Source organism: Gopherus flavomarginatus, chromosome 3 (genome assembly GCF_025201925.1).
Source record: "Gopherus flavomarginatus isolate rGopFla2 chromosome 3, rGopFla2.mat.asm, whole genome shotgun sequence".
Taxonomy (NCBI): Eukaryota; Metazoa; Chordata; order Testudines; family Testudinidae; genus Gopherus; species Gopherus flavomarginatus.
This window is the reverse complement of record NC_066619.1, coordinates 138,120,135-138,125,774: the sequence shown is the minus strand read 5'-3', so window position 1 is coordinate 138,125,774 and position 5,640 is coordinate 138,120,135. Positions and strand designations below refer to the sequence as shown.

At 44.9% G+C, this 5,640-nt stretch overlaps 1 non-coding gene across 1 annotated transcript; it reads left to right on the top strand.

Annotated features, from left to right (window-relative positions):
* Positions 1-1,195: 1,195 nt before the first annotated feature.
* On the top strand, positions 1,196-1,268 carry TRNAK-UUU (transfer RNA lysine (anticodon UUU)). Its single transcript has one exon. It is a non-coding gene; the product is annotated as a tRNA-Lys (tRNA).
* The last annotated feature ends 4,372 nt before the right edge of the window (positions 1,269-5,640 follow it).

Here is a 5,640-nt window from a genome sequence, read left to right as displayed (position 1 = left end):
TGCAGCACCTGGGAGCAGTTGAGTTTCATGTTCAGGCTGTGGTATGAGTTTCTCCAGGTTTCTCGTAAGCACACAGGGCCCTTAGCAGGTGCTCTCGATACAGGAATGGCCCAGACATGATAAAGTGATGGGAATTGCGTTTTCCTTTTTAATTTTTGTATTTCCAATGACATTTCTGTTTGTGATTTCGTTTTGCTTTGTATAACTGTGTTTTCTCCTGGATTTGCTATTTAACTAAAAAAAGAATAAGGCCTCAGGGGGCCGGATGGAGGAGCAGGCTGGGGCTAGGACTGCTAAGAGAGTGAAAGCATCAGGTTTTCTGTATTGTTTTCTGCCCTCATTTTCTGAGCAGTTTCTTTTCAGCATCAAATTTGCTCAGTTGGTAGAGCATCAGACTTTTAATCTGAGGGTCCAGGGTTCAAGTCCCTGGTCAGGTAGAAGGACAATTCCCCAAGATTTTCAGAAGGCATCTCTTGAGGACTCTCTTTGACTTCAGTTTTTCCTTTTCAGAACTTGGCCTTTCCTAGGAAGGGCTCTTTACTGCTTGGGACTGAAAGTGCTACTTCCTCACCTGTCCACTGGCATTACAGTCTGGAGGAAGAAAGGCCTCTGGGCCTGTAACAAAGTGCTGTGTGCTGATTTTTTGAGCAAATGTAGGGCTGGCCAGAAAGGCATATTCCCACTGGGTATTCCCTGAGAGAAAAAATTGTCCCCACAGAGTCTTTCATGCCAGAAGTCAAACTCTCTGGGCTGGTATTCAGAGCTGTGAATCCTGAAATCAAAGTTCAAGCCCCTGTAGAATTGTGGGGTCCTTTCATTGCCAGCTAATTATTCTGGGATTTCCAAAGCTTCCTCTTGCTCTCTTCAATGACATGGTAGCCTGTCTCTTGCCTGCTAGCTGTTGTGACTCGCACAAGAGGGCATGTTTGATCCCAAAGCAAGGCCCTCCCTTAGGCTCAGTCTGAATAGAGGTCAATGTAGCACTGCATGAGACAGGTCAATTTTATTTTGCTTTGTATAACTGTGTTTTCTCCTGGATCTGATATTTAACTAAAAAAAGAAGAATGTCTCTGGGTGCCACATGGAGAAGCAAGATGGGCCTAGGGCTGCTAAAGAAGCAAGAGTAGCAAATTTTCTGCCCTCTTTTTCTTGACTAGTTTCTCTTCTGCATCAAACTTGCCCTTTTTTTCCATGAGCCTGGCTAGCTCAGTTGGTAGAGCATCAGACTTTTAATCCGACGGTCCAGGGTTCAAATTCCTGGTCAGGTGAAAAGGGAGCATTTCCCCATATGGTACTCCTCCAACAACTGAAAAAGGCATCTCCTCAGGATGTTATTTCACAACAGTCATTTTTCCTCCAGGACTTGGTCTTTCCTAGAAAGGGCCATGTACTGCCTAGGATGGAAGGGGCAATTTCCTCACATGGCCACTGGCCTCTCAGTCTGGATTAAGAAAGGCCTCTGGAAGTTGATTTTTAATAGCTGCCTTAGTGGAAAGTTGCCTGTTGGATAAACTCCCAGACTGACAATTACAGGGCCGCCCAGAGGATTCAGGGGACCTGGGGCAAAGCAATTTCAGGGGCCCCTTCCATAAAAAAAAATACGTTGCAATACTATAGTAACATGTATTTGGAAGTGTAAAAAATAACTCGTGAAATACATTCAAAAATTAATTTGTAATAATTTGAAAATACACTAAATGCATTATTTAAAAACATAAAATGCTTTAATGGTATGTAAACATTTGCAATTACATGATGGGCTGTTGCTGGGTGATGGTGATTGTTGATGCCAATGGGCTGTCGCTGCCTGGGGGTGGTGCTGCTGTTGCCCTGGGCTGTGTGGGGAGCTGGGCTCGGGGTTGGGGGGTGCCTGGCTCACAGGGGCTGGGCTCAGGGCTGTGGGGAGATGGGGTCGGGGGGTGTCATGGTATAATTCCCCACTCTGAACCTTAGCATCCAAAAGATGGGGTACCAGCATGAATTCCTCTAAGCTCAATTACCAGCTTAGTACTTGTAGCGCTGCCACCAACCAGGAATTCCAGTGCCTGGTACACTCTGGTCCCCCCAAAACCTTGCCTGGGAATCCCCAAGACCCAGTCCCTCTGGATCTTAACACAAGGAAAGTAAACCCTTTCCCTCACCATTGCCTCTCCCAGGCTTCCCCTCCCTGGGTTACCCTGGAAGATCACTGTGATTCAAACTCCTTGAATCTTAAGCAGAGAGGAAAATGCACCTTTCCCCCTCCTTCTCTCTCCCCCTCCCAGACTCTCCCTGAGAGAGAAAGTAATCCTAACACAGAGAGAAAATTAACCTCTCTCTCCCCCTTCCCTCCTTTCTCCCCACCAATACCCTGGTGGATCCAGACCCAGTCCCCTGGGGTCTCACCAGAATAAAAAACAACAATCAGGTTCTTAAACAAGAAAAAAAAAGTAAAAATTATCTTTGTAAATTTAAAATGGAATAGGTACAGGGTCTTTCAGCTATGGACACTGGGAATACCCTCCCAGCCTTGGTATACAAGTACAAATTAAAATCCTTTCAGCAAAATGCAAATTTGAACTCCTTCCAGCCAAATACACATTTGCAAATAAAGAAAATAAGCATAAGCCTAACTAGCCTTATCACCTAGTACTTACTATTTTGAATCTATAAGAACCTGTATCAGGGAGATTGGAGAGAAACCTGGTTGCACATCTGGTGCCTCTGAGCCCCCAGAGTGAACAACAACCAAAAACTAACAGCACACACAAAAACTTCCCTCCCTCAAGATTTGAAAGTATCCTGTCCCCTTATTGGTCCTCTGGTCAGGTGACAGCCTGGCTCACTGATCTTGTTAACCCTTTACAGGCAAAAGAGAGATGAAGTACTTCTGTTCTATTAACTCTTACTTATCTGTTTATGACAGGGGGTGTCCGGCTCGGAGGGGCTGGGCTCGGAGCTGGGGGTCAGGGCCATGGGGAGGATGGGGTCAGGGGTGCCCAGCTCAGAGGGGCTGGGGTCAGGGGGGTGCCCGTCTCTGGCCCCGGCCCCTTACCATTCTGCTTACCCCCTCTCCCGGACAGCGCTGCAGCGGCATGGTGTTCCAGCAGGGCCTGAGTTCCTGCCGCTCGGCTGCAGCTTGCAGCCCCACCCCCTTGCCAGCTGAGACACCGGGTGATGGGGGGGGACATGGAAACAGGAGGAGGAGCCTCCGACATACTTGTGGGGGCCCCGGTGGGGCCCGGGGAAAATTGCCCCACTTGCTCTCCCTCGTGCAGCCCTGACTCTGGGAGCCCTTTTCGCTGCTGCTGCAGCCTGGGCTCGGCTCCAGGGGACTCCGCCTCCCTCCCTCCTTCTCCGGCTCCTCACACACTCTGGGAGCCCCTTTTGCCGCTGCCGCAACCCGGGCTCAGTAAGAGGGACTTCTGGAAGTCCATTGCTTCTTGTCCTATCCTCAGAGGTTAAGGAGAACAATTTTTCTCCCTCCTACCTGCTTGCAGTAACCTTTTATGTACTTGAAAACCGTTATGAATGAAGGATATCAAAAAAGTTACAAAACAATTAAGAATTTTAAAAGGAAGGATTGGTCCTTTAACATTGCTGACATATGTTTGCTGTATATGTATGTGCTTCAACTCTTCTCTGATCAAATCTCATCTCTGAACCCTAACATGCAGTATAACCACAGTATAACAGCAGAACAAATGTGAACAAGAACAACTTCCAAAAGAAAAATGCTATAATGTTAGAATGAAGAGAGAGATTTTGGGTGGTCCCAAGAGGTTCTCAAGCCCTGAGTGTCCCTGAAGGAAAGTGCCCAGGTGACAATCCAGAAAATCTTCCAAAGCATTTCCTGCTGCTTTTGCAAAAAAAAAAAAACAAAAAAACAAAAAAAAAAAAACAAAAACCCTCTCCTAAGCCACTTGAGGTGGGACTTTCATTCAGAGATTCCAACCTAGACTCATCAGCAAGTTGGGCATCTGGAGACATGTTTGGTTGCAATGATAGGAAATGGGATTCTCTGACCAGGAAGAAAGGCCCCGGCGGGGGGGAAGGATAGTTTAGTGGTTTGAACATTGGCCCGTTAAACCTGGCATTGTGAGCTCAGTCCTTGAGGGGGGCCCTTTAGGGATCTGGGGCAAAAATCTGTTTAGGGATTGGTCCAGCTTTGAGTAGGGGGTTGGACTAGATGACCTCCTGAGGTTCCTTCCAACCCTGATATTCTATAACCTAGAGCTTAGGAGCATGAAAAAGAAGAGATAGCAATTATTTCCTAACAGAGAAGCAGTTCAGCCTCAGTGCTGGCAAGAGAATCCAAGTAGAATTAGAAAATTTTCAATTATAAGACAAACTCACAAAATAGTTTGGAAACCAAAATTTTTAGAAATACGATCTGAAATCTATTGATATTTTATACATCATGCGAAATGAGATGCAGTGGAATTTTAAAAGATGTTGCTACTATTTATGTGTGACAGGATATTTATGGAAGTCAATTTTTTATTTATTGCTCTTATTTATGTATTTTACAAAGATATTTATTTATAAATAAAGTATTATTTTATACAAAATGGCAACCTATACTAGTAGTGGTTTGAATTAAATACCTGTTTAACCAAATAGTAAATAAATGAAGAACGAGAACAGAAAAAAACCTGTAATTGTCCAGCCTTAAAGCCCCAGTTCCACAGAGTACATATGCATGTGACTAACAAAGTCTATAACCCAGTCCACTGATGTTAGTGCTTCCAGTTGGGAACATATGTAAATACATTGATGAACCAGTGTCCCAGTTTGCAGTACTTCCATATTAAAAACAACAATTACTGAATGATCATTAGACTTTCCATTCTAACAAACCACGCACCACACCTGAACATGGCCCCCTTTTCTACTTCTCTCTTTCATCGGGTTACATTTCCTCCAGAAAACTTCTTGTTGTGGATGTGTAATGTAGGAGATGGTCATGTTGGAAGAGGCCAGATTGGTGCCCTCCTCCCTAGTAACCCAGATTGCAGGCACCCCTTAACAAACACCAATTACAGTAGTTTGTAATTAGCATGCCCAGATCCCATCAATCTGGTATGTGTGCACTCACATACAAACTTGATTTGATTTTGGTGGGAAGAAGAGGGTATGTATCCAGAACCTGCCCACAATACATTTACAAGCACTGCTCCTCAATATTAAGCCTGTGCTCAAATGAACTTTTCTCAGGTTTGTGATCCCTCCCACCCCATCTCATTATCTGTATGTGCTCCCAGACTAACTTCATTCTTGGATGTACACCACAAACAAAATTTCATGTCAATTATGAGACTAGGAATAGGCCATTCAAATTAGGATTATCAATGTTCTCCCCTCCCTCAATCTCTGAAATTCAGGCCCCTGTTTGGCGGACTACATCAGTCAGTTACTAACCAGGAACAATACCGAATTCTTCTGAAAAAAGTCTTAAAAAAAAAAAAGCTTGTTGGACTCCCTGCCTTTGTAGGCTGAACCCTCTGCATGCCTGCTCCCCATCAGGAGGAAGAGAAAGGACAAGGAAAAGAAAAAAAAGACTCCCTGGCTTTGCAGGCTCCCAAAAGAAAAAATGCGTCCTCTTAAAATCCTGAGCTCTGTGCTTCTGGCTCAAAATGATCCGACTCCTCTGCAACTATG